Source organism: Lissotriton vulgaris, chromosome 12, assembly GCF_964263255.1.
Source record: "Lissotriton vulgaris chromosome 12, aLisVul1.2, whole genome shotgun sequence".
Classification (NCBI taxonomy): domain Eukaryota; kingdom Metazoa; phylum Chordata; class Amphibia; order Caudata; family Salamandridae; genus Lissotriton; species Lissotriton vulgaris.
Window position 1 is genome coordinate 446,729,262 of NC_141700.1, and position 14,183 is coordinate 446,743,444.

The 14,183-nt window shown below is 41.1% G+C and overlaps 7 non-coding genes across 7 annotated transcripts; all 7 read right to left on the reverse strand.

Moving 5' to 3' along the window:
- Nucleotides 1–1,926: 1,926 nt before the first annotated feature.
- On the reverse strand, nt 1,927–1,999 carry TRNAT-CGU (transfer RNA threonine (anticodon CGU)). Its single transcript has one exon. It is a non-coding gene; the product is annotated as a tRNA-Thr (tRNA).
- An 8,888-nt stretch (nt 2,000–10,887) lies between these two features.
- On the reverse strand, nt 10,888–10,961 carry TRNAT-AGU (transfer RNA threonine (anticodon AGU)). The gene has a single exon. It is a non-coding gene; the product is annotated as a tRNA-Thr (tRNA).
- A 435-nt stretch (nt 10,962–11,396) lies between these two features.
- Nucleotides 11,397–11,469, reverse strand: TRNAT-CGU (transfer RNA threonine (anticodon CGU)). Its single transcript has one exon. It is a non-coding gene; the product is annotated as a tRNA-Thr (tRNA).
- A 944-nt stretch (nt 11,470–12,413) lies between these two features.
- Nucleotides 12,414–12,486, reverse strand: TRNAT-CGU (transfer RNA threonine (anticodon CGU)). The gene has a single exon. It is a non-coding gene; the product is annotated as a tRNA-Thr (tRNA).
- Nucleotides 12,487–12,917: 431 nt separating this feature from the next.
- On the reverse strand, nt 12,918–12,991 carry TRNAT-AGU (transfer RNA threonine (anticodon AGU)). Its single transcript has one exon. It is a non-coding gene; the product is annotated as a tRNA-Thr (tRNA).
- Nucleotides 12,992–13,426: 435 nt separating this feature from the next.
- TRNAT-AGU (transfer RNA threonine (anticodon AGU)) lies at nt 13,427–13,500 on the reverse strand. The gene has a single exon. It is a non-coding gene; the product is annotated as a tRNA-Thr (tRNA).
- A 435-nt stretch (nt 13,501–13,935) lies between these two features.
- TRNAT-CGU (transfer RNA threonine (anticodon CGU)) lies at nt 13,936–14,008 on the reverse strand. The gene has a single exon. It is a non-coding gene; the product is annotated as a tRNA-Thr (tRNA).
- Between the last annotated feature and the right edge of the window lie 175 nt (nt 14,009–14,183).

The window sequence follows — 14,183 nt, forward strand, 5'->3', positions numbered from 1 at the left end:
GTGTTCAAGAGAATATTGCTTTTTCACTTTCATATTCTTTTCTAAGTTCACACACTTCTCTACTCAAACACTTAAGATGAATGAAGACTCTTCATTTATTCAAAAACACCTCTCTAATTTGAAGTTTACCCTATTCATATCATTTTAAACTATACCTTGCTGAAGAATGGATTAGTTGAATTCAACAATAGAGTGATCATTCACCTCTATCTTGTTCTTTGTCATTTTCTTTTCCTTATTTCAGTCAATGCATTCCTACAAAAATCTTCACAATACCAATCATTTTATTTAATTGTTAAGATAACTTATTCTAAAGTTCATAGAACCAGATGTTTATTCTTAAATTGTATTCAACATGTGTTTGATGAAAATTATTCGGAAAGCATGGAGAAAACAGTTAGGTGCTGCTGAGATTTGAACCCATGATTTCCTGTTTACAAGACAGGCATTTTAACCACTAAGCCACAGCACAGACGTTAATAGTAAAAAATGCATAAATAATTTATTGTTGATGATGAAAATGTGTTTTCTGCTATAAATTCTTCTTTATATGTATTGTAATCTTAAACACGAAAAGATACTCAATCACTACGCAAGGATTAATATGTTTTAATAAACAGGTACACTTATAAAACCCACTTTCATTTCTTGAATTCTTTACAATTTTTTTCATGAAGGTATTAATATTGCTCAAATCTAGGTAGAAATTTCATCTACTTCTTTCTCATAGATATGTTTTTTTTTCATTTTGCAATAACTGTATTCATTCTATAATCTTGAAAATTCTTGGCTTTTTATAAGGTTTAAGATGATCTGTTCAACAGTAAGATGAATCAGACTTTTATATTTTAATTGTATCGGAATAAGACCTAATGAAAATGATTTGTTATATCAAAATGAGAAAAGCAAGGCACTGCTGAGAGTTGAACTCAGGATCTCCTGTTTACTAGACAGGCGCTTTAACTAGTTAAGCCACAGCACCCACTTGATTCTTAATTTTGAAACACTTTTCTTTATGGTGTTCAAGAGAATATTGCTTTTTCACTTTCATATTCTTTTCTAAGTCCACACACTTCTCCACTCAAACACTTAAGATGAATGAAGACTCTTCACTTATTCAAAAACACCTCTCTAATTTGAATTTTACCCTATTCATATCATTTTAAAATATCCCTTGCTGAAGAATGGATTAGTTGAATTCAAAAATAGAGTGATCATTCACCTCTATCTTGTTCTTTGTCATTTTCTTTTCCCTATTTCAGTCAATGCATTCCTACAAAAATCTTCACAATACCAAGCATTTTATTTAATTTTTAAGATAACTTATTCTAAAGTTCATAGAACCAGATGTTTATTCTTTAATTGTATTCAACACTTGTTTGATGAAAATTATTTGGAAAGCATGGAGAAAACAATTAGGTGGTGCTGAGAATTGAACTCAGGATTTCCTGTTTACTAGACAGGCACTTTAACCAGCTAACCCACAGCACCCACTTGATTCTTAATTTTGAAACACTTTTCTTTATGGTGTTCAAGAGAATATTGCTTTTTCCCTTTCATATTCTTTTCTAAGTTCACACACTTCTCCACTCAAACACTTAAGATGAATGAAGACTCTTCACTTATTCAAAAACACCTCTCTAATTTGAAGTTTACCCTATTCATATTTTTTTAAAATATACCTTGCTAAAGAATGGATTAGTTGAATTCAACGATAGAGTGATCATTCACCTCTATCTTGTTCTTTGTCATTTTCTTTTCCCTATTTCAGTCAATGCATTCCTACAAAAATCTTCACAATACCAAGCATTTTATTTAATTTTTAAGATAACTTATTCTAAAGTTCATAAAACCAGATGTTTATTCTTAAATTGTATTCAACACTTGTTTGATGAAAATTATTCGGAAAGCATGGAGAAAACAGTTAGGTGCTGCTGAGAATTGAACTCAGGATTTCCTGGTTACGAGACAGGCGCTTTAACCACTAAGCCACAGCACCAACGTTAATAGTAAAAAATGCATAAATAATTTATTGTTGATGATGAAAATGTGTTTTCTGCTATAAATTCTTCTTTATATGTATTGTAATCTTAAACACGAAAAGATACTCAATCACTACGCAAGGATTAATATGTTTTAATAAACAGGTACTCTGGAAAGGGGCGACCACTCGGTCCCCCCGCACGTATGGCAGAGTACCATGATCCCCCCGGGAAGCCATCTTGGGCGGGAAGCGAGTCTCGGCTGGTATGCCCGAAGCGGCGTAGCCGGGGCGCGCTTTTTCCCGCCCTAGAGTGGGCTGGCCTAGACACTGACGCGGCTGGCCACGCCCTCCGGGCAGGCAGGGGCGGGTTTACGCCCGCCCTGAAGACGGATAAAAGGGGACGCAAGACCAGAAGGCATCCTCTTGTTCCTGTGCTCTGAAGCTGCACCTCCTCGCTGCACGTGAGCTCGAGACGGAACGAAGAGCCAATTTTGAGCGTTGTAATCTTTCTTTTGTCTTACTTTTGTGATACTCTGTCGGAGAAATGCCCAAGAAAGGCGGAAAGAGAATGACGACTGAACAGATGCTTCGGGTCCTCATGAAGGAGATGACCGAGCTGAAGAAGCGGGTGGCGGAGAGAGAGGGGGAAGGGGGGCCGGAACGTCCTTCGGCTGGAGCAGCCCCAGGAGGGAGAGCCAAGAGGCCAAGGAGAGGGCCAGCTGGGGGAGACGTCCCGGTTCCCTGTACCCCGCTCGAAGCGCCAACCCCAGTACCTGTGGAGGGGAATCCGATTCCCGTGGTGGTCACCCCGGTGTCCAATGAAGATATGCCGCCCGAGCTGGCAGCACAACTTGCAGCGTGGTTGGGCGAAAGTAGTGAGGGCGCCACGGCTGTCGACGCGCAGGCGCTGATGAAGCAATTGCGCGAGAAACGGGATGCAGCCAAGGTGTCCGCGCCGGCTGCAGTAGTTGACAAGCCACCAGGGACGATTACGACCGCAGAGGCAGCGTCCGGTGCAGGTAAGCGGCCATTGCCGATTGCGAGGGACGAGTCAGCACCCTCTCGTAGAGAAAGGTTGGGTCAACATGTGCCTTTGGCAATTAAAGAGAAGATTTGGGCGGGGGAATATGTGAACATCTTCTCGTTGCTTGTTGATCATTATGAGGAGGAGCATGTTAAGGGCCAGAAAGACCTCATGCATCCGGGTGTTTGGCGCGCAAAAATGGCCGCCTTTAAAGTGAATGAGAATATTGGCAATTGGGGAAAAGCATGGGGGATTTTTACGTCGATCTTGGGGGAACGTAGGCCCGAGTTGCTTTCCGAGTTGCCGACCTATCAGTCGCGAATCATGGGGTACTCAACGTCACACCAGGGTAACCATTGGTTCTGCTACGATAATCTTTTTAGAAAGGCTAAAGAGCATAATAAAAGCTTAACCTGGGATTGTTATGATTCTTTGACATGGGATAAAATGAAGGAGACAGGAATGTTGAAGATACCATTGGTAGGGAGTAATGTTGGCGAATCCTCCCGCCAATATGCGGGGACGCCCTTTCGATCAGGTACGGGTACCGATGATTACTCGAGACCTGCCGGCAATACAGGGAAAAGGGGGTTCTGCTGGAATTTCAACAGAGGAAAATGTACTAGGCCCCAGGGATCGTGTAAATTTAAACACGAATGTAGTGGGTGCGGGTCGTCCCATCCTGAGTCCACGTGCAGAGCCAAAACGGGTGATAACGGGGGTAGAGGAGGCTCCAAACAGGTTTAACATAGTCCGAGGGGCGCCTTTACCTACCCCGATTGATACCTTGGCGATGATTCCCTGGCTCAGTGAATACCCGGATCGTACTTCTGCTGGGGTGCTGCGGAACGGGTTTTCGTATGGTTTCCGCATCCCGGTAGGGGACTTTCAGGGTGTGGAGAAGTGTAAAAATCAACTTTCGGTCCTGCAGCATACGACCGTGGTACAGGATAAGATCCGGAAAGAGGTTACTCGAGGTCGGGTTGCTGGCCCGTTTAGTGTACCCCCGGTGCAGGGTTTTGTTTCTTCTCCTTTAGGGGTGGTCCCCAAGAAGGACCCGGGTGAGTTCCGACTGATTCATAATTTATCAGCTCCACGTGATCTTTCTGTAAACGATGCAATAGACCCAGAAGTGTGTTCGGTGCGGTACGCATCCTTCGATGAGGCCGTAGCCATTTTGAATCGCCTGGGGCCCGGGGCGCTGATGGCGAAGTCAGATATCGAGTCAGCGTTCCGATTGCTCCCGGTACACCCAGACGACCAGCGTCTCCTGGGTTTTATGTTTCAGGGTCATTATTACATGGATAGGTGTATGCCGATGGGGTGCTTTATATCTTGTGCCTATTTCGAGAAATTCAGTAGTTTTCTACAATGGGTCTTCACAAAGAGGACGGGTTTCCAACATGTAATGCATTACCTTGATGATTTTCTGTTCCTTGGGGCAGCCGGGGATCTCGAATGTGGCCAGGCCTTGGCCGAATTTTGTGTGTTAATGAAGCAGTTTGGTGTGCCATTGGCACCAGGTAAGACGGTGGGTCCTGCGACTTGCCTCGAGTTTCTGGGGATCGAGTTAGACTCCAATGAGGGTTGTTTTCGTTTACCAGCTGACAAAGTGTGGAAGTTCAGGGCAGCCCTGCAAATGTGTATAAATCAATCTAAAATTACGCTGCATCAATTACAGCAGTTGGTGGGACAGTTGAATTTTGCCCTGAGGGTTATACCGATGGCCCGCCCTTTTTCCCGTTCAATTGCCCAAGCTATGGTCGGCCTAAAGGAGGGTCATCATCGCACGAGACTATCGGCTGAGGTCCGCCAGGACATGCGCATTTGGTTGGCATTTCTGGCGGATTTTAATGGTCGAGTCATCTGGAACAAACCGGCCGTGTCCTCTGAAGAACTGGGGCTATGGACAGATTCGGCAGGTAGCATAGGTTTTGGTGCCATCTTCGGCACAAAATGGTCGGCACAAAGGTGGCCGGCATGGTGGCATGACAATGGACTGACAAGTAATATTGCTTTCCTGGAACTTTTCCCCATTTTGGTGGCCCTGAGAACCTGGCCCGAAGGGTTCAAAGATCACTCTGTGGTATTTTGGTCTGACAATATGACCGTGGTCGAGTGCATCAATAGCCAGGCAGCACGATGTAAACTGATTTTAAGACTGCTCAAAGAAATTGTTTTACTGTGTATGCAACTGAATGTGCTATTCAGAGCAAAACATGTCCCGGGGGTAATGAATCAGGCGGCTGATGCACTGTCTCGTTTTCATATGCAGGCTTTCTCGGGTTTCCTTCCCACAGCGGACCCAGAGCCGGCACCCTTTCCCGAAGCTCTCTGGTCTCTCGGTGCCCCGAACTTCGTCACCTCGTGGGAGAGAGCCTAGCACCAAGGACGAGGAAGGCATATGAAGGGGCGTTTCGGTCCTATTTAGCCTTTTTGGGGACTGATAGAGAGGGGCTTTGGGGCCACGAGGAATGGGTAGTGAATTTTCTGATGTCCTTACGTAGGGCTGGGAAATCGGTGGCTACGGCCCAGAGGCATCGTGCTGCCATTTCCTTTGTTGCCAGGGCTCATAGTATCCAGGACCCGACAGCGTCTTTCGTTGTACAGAAAGCGCTGCGTGGGTGGCAACGCCTTGAGGGTCGCAGAGTAGATGAGAGGCGCCCGATAGGTTTGGATAGGTTGGCCCAGTTGTTGGCCACACTCCCTGCCACATGTTCATCTCAGTTTGAGACGGTGTTGTTCCGAGCCGCTTTTACGCTGGCATTTCACGGAGCGATGCGGGTGAGCGAACTGGTGGCAAGGAACAAACAGGATGTGACAGGGGGTTTGTGCCAGGAACACGTTCAGATCAGAGGAGTGACAATGACTGTCTCCTTTGTCAGGTCCAAGACCGATCAAGGTGGGATGGGTGACTGCATAATCATACGCAGGATTCCCGGGTCCTCCATGTGTCCGGTACAGTGTTTAGAAGACTACCTAGCACGAAGGGTGGCATCATGGGGGGGGACCTTGTTGAGACACGCGGACGCCACCCCACTGACGAAATTTCAGTTTCAGCGGGTGCTTGCGATGTCAATCGCCGCTGCGGGCTTGAACCCGGGCGAGTTTGGGACCCATTCCTTTAGGATAGGGGCTGCTACAGAGGCTACAGCCAGGGGTCTGAATGTCGAACAAGTTAAACGTGTGGGGCGTTGGTCCTCGAACTGTTATAAAAGGTATGTGCGGTTGCACATGTTGTGAAGCTGTAATGATGTACTCACGCTTCTTGTTTTTGTTTGGTTTTCAGTTGCGCAAGCCTACGAGGCGGGGCGGACTATGCAGTCGACCCAACACCGGGCCAGCGGTCAGACATCACCGGCTGTGAAAAAGGAGGTGTGGGTCGTGGGCCACTCATACGTGAGGCGTGCCGCGGACGTATTCAAAGCAGGTGACATGATTCACGTAGCTGGGGAATACGGGTACAGTGTGTCCTTCTACGGAAGAGGCGGTCTCTGTATTGACCAGTTTCAAGCATTTTTCGAGGGTTTGTTAGGGCGGACGAGGTCACCGCCGTCTATAGTCATAGTACATCTAGGGGGCAATGATTTGGTCACCACCGGTAGACGACTTCTCCTGGAGGCAATGCTTTCCACTGTAAGTTGGTTGGCGAGGAGAGTTCCGGGGTGCACAATTGCGTGGTCCCATATGATCCCACGAAAGGTGTGGCGAGGGGCTATTTCTGTTCCTGCTTTGAATCACTCTGTGAGAAAGCTTAATAACAAAGTGAGTAGGTTGTTCCGTTCCAGGACATTGCATTCTATTTCGCATGGCTGTATTAATGATGACAGTATGTATTTGGGGGATGGTGTGCATTTGTCTCGGGTGGGGAATGAGTTACTCATAGGAGACTTCTTAGCATGGTTAAAAACGTTAAAACATGACCTTTAGGTAGGAGCTTTGTGGGGGGTCCGGATAGCCGGTCAACTATCCGGCCTGTGGCGGTAAGGTCATGATCGGTGAGCACTAATTGGAAGATCCCTATGAGTGGGCGTCACCCAACACGGATGGGAGCGCTCGGGAGAGGTGGCCATTGGCCCCTCAACGGGGAGGCGGTCCCTTCTAAGGATGGGTCGCCGAAAGAAAAGGAAAGGCGGTCAAGGCCCCTTCCTGTGTAGGAGGGGTTACAGCCCCCTCCTGGGGAATTTCCCGGGGCCAGTGACGTCTGCGACGGCAGATGTGGTAAGTTGTGCGGGGTTTGGGGGGGGTCTACGCTACCTTCTAGATACCTCACACGAGTCCTCGAACGACCTTTAAGTGGCGTCGAGTTTTATTGGTGCCCCCGTCAAGTCAAGGGAAATTGGTAGTTGCACTTGAGGTACGCCTCAGTGCTGTCGCCCCTCACAAGTGGGGGGGGTATTTCTGGTTAGGGATCTTGACACCGGTTACGACCTTGCCGTTGGCCCTTAAACGTTAGGATGTACAATTTCATAATTTCAAGTAAATGTTTGTAGGATGTTAGTTCGGCTAGGAGAACCTCTGTATTAGAGAATCTGTTAAGGTTAGCCAAACATCGCAATGTGGTAATGAAATTGTACATTAATATGAAACTGTTGATTTAATGTTTTAATTTTGTTTTAATAAATACGGCCGGGAGGGTCACTCCCTCCCTCTTCCAAAAACTTCAAGAACTGTTTCCTGTTTCCCTCCTTTGGGGATTGTGTTGAGAGGGGGTGGCGGGTATCTCAGCCATATGGAAAGGGGCGATCACTCGGTCCCCCCACACGTATGGCAGAGTACCACGATCCCCCCGGGAAGCCATCTTGGGCGGGAAGCGAGTCTCGGCTGGTATGCCCGAAGCGGCGTAGCCGGGGCGCGCTTTTTCCCGCCCTAGAGTGGGCTGGCCTAGACACTGACGCGGCTGGCCACGCCCTCCGGGCAGGCAGGGGCGGGTTTACGCCCGCCCTGAAGACGGATAAAAGGGGACGCAAGACCAGAAGGCATCCTCTTGTTCCTGTGCTCTGAAGCTGCACCTCCTCGCTGCACGTGAGCTCGAGACGGAACGAAGAGCCAATTTTGACCCACCCACCAGCCCCTGAAGACAGCCAGTTGTTTTGAATAAAAGTTGATGGATAATTCTAATTTCGTTTACAGGTTGTGGTATTATCATGTTGATTTTGAGTGTGTAATAAAGAATGGTCTATTTCATTTATGTTTTGTGATTAAAGAAATTCGGCTTTAGTGTTCATTTATAAGCATGCTTTTAATACGGTCATAGTAGCCGATGTATTTTAGTTTAGTAGGTTTGTTAGCATTGTCGTATTTATTTTGGTCGGGCGGTAAGGTCATGATCGGTGAGCACTAATTGGAAGATCCCTATGAGTGGGCGTCACCCAACACGGATGGGAGCGCTCGGGAGAGGTGGCCATTGGCCCCTCAACGGGGAGGCGGTCCCTTCTAAGGATGGGTCGCCGAAAGAAAAGGAAAGGCGGTCAAGGCCCCTTCCTGTGTAGGAGGGGTTACAGCCCCCTCCTGGGGAATTTCCCGGGGCCAGTGACGTCTGCGACGGCAGATGTGGTAAGTTGTGCGGGGTTTGGGGGGGGGTCTACGCTACCTTCTAGATACCTCACACGAGTCCTCGAACGACCTTTAAGTGGCGTTGAGTTTTATTGGTGCCCCCGTCAAGTCAAGGGAAATTGGTAGTTGCACTTGAGGTACGCCTCAGTGCTGTCGCCCCTCACAAGTGGGGGGGGTATTTCTGGTTAGGGATCTTGACACCGGTTACGACCTTGCCGTTGGCCCTTAAACGTTAGGATGTACAATTTCATAATTTCAAGTAAATGTTTGTAGGATGTTAGTTCGGCTAGGAGAACCTCTGTATTAGAGAATCTGTTAAGGTTAGCCAAACATCGCAATGTGGTAATGAAATTGTACATTAATATGAAACTGTTGATTTAATGTTTTAATTTTGTTTTAATAAATACGGCCGGGAGGGTCACTCCCTCCCTCTTCCAAAAACTTCAAGAACTGTTTCCTGTTTCCCTCCTTTGGGGATTGTGTTGAGAGGGGGTGGCGGGTATCTCAGCCATATTATAAAACTCAATTTCATTTCTTGAATTCTTTACAATTTTATTCATGAAGGTATTAATATTGCTCAAATCTAGGTAGAAATTTCATCTTCATCTTTCTCATAGATATGTAGTTTTTTTCATTTTGCAATAACAGTATTCATTCTATAATCTTGAAAATACTTGGGTTTTTATAAGGTTTAAGATGATCTGTTCAACAGTAAGATGAATCAGACTTTTATATTTTAATTGTATCGGAATAAGACCTAATGAAAATGATTTGTTATATTACAATGAGCAAAGCAAGGCACTGCTGAGAGTTTAACTCAGGATCTCCTGTTTACTAGACAGGCGCTTTAACCGGCTAAGCCACAGCACCCACTTGATTCTTAATTTTGAAACACTTTTCTTTATGGTGTTCAAGAGAATATTGCTTTTTCACTTTCATATTCTTTTCTAAGTTCACACACTTCTCTACTCAAACACTTAAGATGAATGAAGACTCTTCATTTATTCAAAAACACCTCTCTAATTTGAAGTTTACCCTATTCATATCATTTTAAACTATACCTTGCTGAAGAATTGATTAGTTGAATTCAACAATAGAGTGATCATTCACCTCTATCTTGTTCTTTGTCATTTTCTTTTCCCTATTTCAGTCAATGCATTCCTACAAAAATCTTCACAATACCAATCAGTTTATTTAATTGTTAAGATAACTTATTCTAAAGTTCATAGAACCAGATGTTTATTCTTAAATTGTATTCAACATGTGTTTGATGAAAATTATTCGGAAAGCATGGAGAAAACAGTTAGGTGCTGCTGAGATTTGAACCCAGGATTTCCTGTTTACGAGACAGGCGTTTTAACCACTAAGCCACAGCACCAACGTTAACAGTAAAAAATGCATAAATAATTTATTGTTGATGATGAAAATGTGTTTTCTGCTATAAATTCTTCTTTATATGTATTGTAATCTTAAACACGAAAAGATACTCAATCACTACGCAAGGATTAATATGTTTTAATAAACAGGTACTCTTATAAAACCCAATTTCATTTCTTGAATTCTTTACAATTTTTTTCATGAAGGTATTAATATTGCTCAAATCTAGGTAGAAATTTCATCTACTTCTTTCTCATAGATATGTATTTTTTTCATTTTGCAATAACTGTATTCATTCTATAATCTTGAAAATTCTTGGCTTTTTATAAGGTTTAAGATGATCTGTTCAACAGTAAGATGAATCAGACTTTTATATTTTAATTGTATCGGAATAAGACCTAATGAAAATGATTTGTTATATAAAAATGAGAAAAGCAAGGCACTGCTGAGAGTTGAACTCAGGATCTCCTGTTTACTAGACAGGCGCTTTAACTAGCTAAGCCACAGCACCCACTTGATTCTTAATTTTGAAACACTTTTTTTTATGGTGTTCAAGAGAATATTGCTTTTTCACTTTCATATTCTTTTCTAAGTCCACACACTTCTCCACTCAAACACTTAAGATGAATGAAGACTCTTCACTTATTCAAAAACACCTCTCTAATTTGAATTTTACCCTATTCATATCATTTTAAAATATACCTTGCTGAAGAATGTATTAGTTGAATTCAAAAATAGAGTGATCATTCACCTCTATCTTGTTCTTTGTCATTTTCTTTTCCCTATTTCAGTCAATGCATTCCTACAAAAATCTTCACAATACCAAGCATTTTATTTAATTTTTAAGATGACTTATTCTAAAGTTCATAGAACCAGATGTTTATTCTTAAATTGTATTCAACACTTGTTTGATGAAAATTATTTGGAAAGCATGGAGAAAACAATTAGGTGCTGCTGAGAATTGAACTCAGGATTTCCAGTTTACTAGACAGGCGCTTTAACCAGCTAAGCCACAGCACCCACTTGATTCTTAATTTTGAAACACTTTTCTTTATGGTGTTCAAGAGAATATTGCTTTTTCCCTTTCATATTCTTTTCTAAGTTCACACACTTCTCCACTCAAACACTTAAGATGAATGAAGACTCTTCACTTATTCAAAAACACCTCTCTAATTTGAAGTTTACCCTATTCATATCATTTTAAACTTTACCTTGCTGAAGAATGGATTAGTTGAATTCAACAATAGAGTGATCATTCACCTCTATCTTGTTCTTTGTCATTTTCTTTTCCCTATTTCAGTCAATGCATTCCTACAAAAATCTTCACAATACCAAGCATTTTATTTAATTTTTAAGATAACTTATTCTAAAGTTCATAGAACCAGATGTTTATTCTTAAATTGTATTCAACACTTGTTTGATGAAAATGATTCGGAAAGCATGGAGAAAACAGTTAGGTGCTGCTGAGAATTGAACTCAGGATTTCCTGTTTACGAGACAGGCGCTTTAACCACTAAGCCACAGCACCAACGTTAATAGTAAAAAATGCATAAATAATTTATTGTTGATGATGAAAATGTGTTTTCTGCTATAAATTCTTCTTTATATGTATTGTAATCTTAAACACGAAAAGATACTCAATCACTACGCTGGATTAATATGTTTTAATAAACAGGTACTCTTATAAAACCCAATTTCATTTCTTGAATTCTTTACAATTTTTTTTCATGAAGGTATTAATATTGCTCAAATCTAGGTAGAAATTTCATCTACCTCTTTCTCATAGATATGTATTTTTTTCATTTTGCAATAACAGTATTCATTCTATAATCTTGAAAATACTTGGGTTTTTATAAGGTTTAAGATGATCTGTTCAACAGTAAGATGAATCAGACTTTTATATTTTAATTGTATTAGAATAAGACCTAATGAAAATGATGTGTTATATTACAATGAGCAAAGCAAGGCACTGCTGAGAGTTTAACTCAGGATCTCCTGTTTACTAGACAGGCGCTTTAACCAGCTAAGCCACAGCACCCACTTGATTCTTAATTTTGAAACACTTTTCTTTATGGTGTTCAAGAGAATATTGCTTTTTCACTTTCATATTCTTTTCTAAGTTCACACACTTCTCTACTCAAACACTTAAGATGAATGAAGACTCTTCACTTATTCAAAAACACCTATCTAATTTGAAGTTTACCCTATTCATATCATTTTAAAATATACCTTGCTAAAGAATGGATTAGTTGAATTCAACAATAGAGTGATCATTCACCTCTATCTTGTTCTTTGTCATTTTCTTTTCCCTATTTCAGTCAATGCATTCCTACAAAAATCTTCACAATACCAATCATTTTATTTAATTTTTAAGATAACTTATTTCAAAGTTCATAGAACCAGATGTTTATTCTTAAATTGTATTCAACACTTGTTTGATGAAAATTATTCGGAAAGCATGGAGAAACAGTTAGGTGCTGCTGAGATTTGAACTCAAGATTTCCTGTTTACGAGACAGGCGCTTTAACCACTAAGCCACAGCACCAACGTTAATAGTAAAAAATGCATAAATAATTTATTGTTGATGATGAAAATGTGTTTTCTGCTATAAATTCTTGTTGTATTGTAATCTTAAACACGAAAAGATACTCAATCACTACGCAAGGATTAATATGTTTTAATAAACAGGTACTCTTATAAAACCCACTTTCATTTCTTGAATTCTTTACATTTTTTTTCATGAAGGTATTAATATTGCTCAAATCTAGGTAGAAATTTCATCTACTTCTTTCTCATAGATATATTTTTTTTTCATTTTGCAATAACTGTATTCATTCTATAATCTTGAAAATTCTTGTCTTTTTATAAGGTTTAAGATGATCTGTTCAACAGTAAGATGAATCAGACTTTTATATTTTAATTGTATCGGAATAAGACCTAATGAAAATGATTTGTTATATCAAAATGAGAAAAGCAAGGCACTGCTGAGAGTTGAACTCAGGATCTCCTGTTTACTAGACAGGCGCTTTACCTAGCTAAGCCACAGCACCCACTTGATTCTTAATTTTGAAACACTTTTCTTTATGGTGTTCAAGAGAATATTGCTTTTTCACTTTCATATTCTTTTCTAAGTCCACACACTTCTCCACTCAAACACTTAAGATGAATGAAGACTCTTCACTTATTCAAAAACACCTCTCTAATTTGAATTTTACCCTATTCATATCATTTTAAAATATCCCTTGCTGAAGAATGGATTAGTTGAATTCAAAAATAGAGTGATCATTCAGCTCTATCTTGTTCTTTGTCATTTTCTTTTCCCTATTTCAGTCAATGCATTCCTACAAAAATCTTCACAATACCAAGCATTTTATTTAATTTTTAAGATAACTTATTCTAAAGTTCATAGAACCAGGTGTTTATTCTTTAACTGTATTCAACACTTGTTTGATGAAAATTATTTGGAAAGCATGGAGAAAACAATTAGGTGCTGCTGAGAATTGAACTCAGGATTTCCTGTTTACTAGACAGGCGCTTTAACCAGCTAAGCCACAGCACCCACTTGATTCTTAATTTTGAAACACTTTTCTTTATGGTGTTCAAGAGAATATTGCTTTTTCCCTTTCATATTCTTTTCTAAGTTCACACACTTCTCCACTCAAACACTTAAGATGAATGAAGACTCTTCACTTATTCAAAAACACCTCTCTAATTTGAAGTTTACCCTATTCATATCATTTTAAACTTTACCTTGCTGAAGAATGGATTAGTTGAATTCAACAATAGAGTGATCATTCACCTCTATCTTGTTCTTTGTCATTTTCTTTTCCCTATTTCAGTCAATGCATTCCTACAAAAATCTTCACAATACCAAGCATTTTATTTAATTTTTAAGATAACTTATTCTAAAGTTCATAGAACCAGATGTTTATTCTTAAATTGTATTCAACACTTGTTTGATGAAAATGATTCGGAAAGCATGGAGAAAACAGTTAGGTGCTGCTGAGAATTGAACTCAGGATTTCCTGTTTACGAGACAGGCGCTTTAACCACTAAGCCACAGCACCAACGTTAATAGTAAAAAATGCATAAATAATTTATTGTTGATGATGAAAATGTGTTTTCTGCTATAAATTCTTCTTTATATGTATTGTAATCTTAAACACGAAAAGATACTCAATCACTACGCTGGATTAATATGTTTTAATAAACAGGTACTCTTATAAAACCCAATTTCATTTC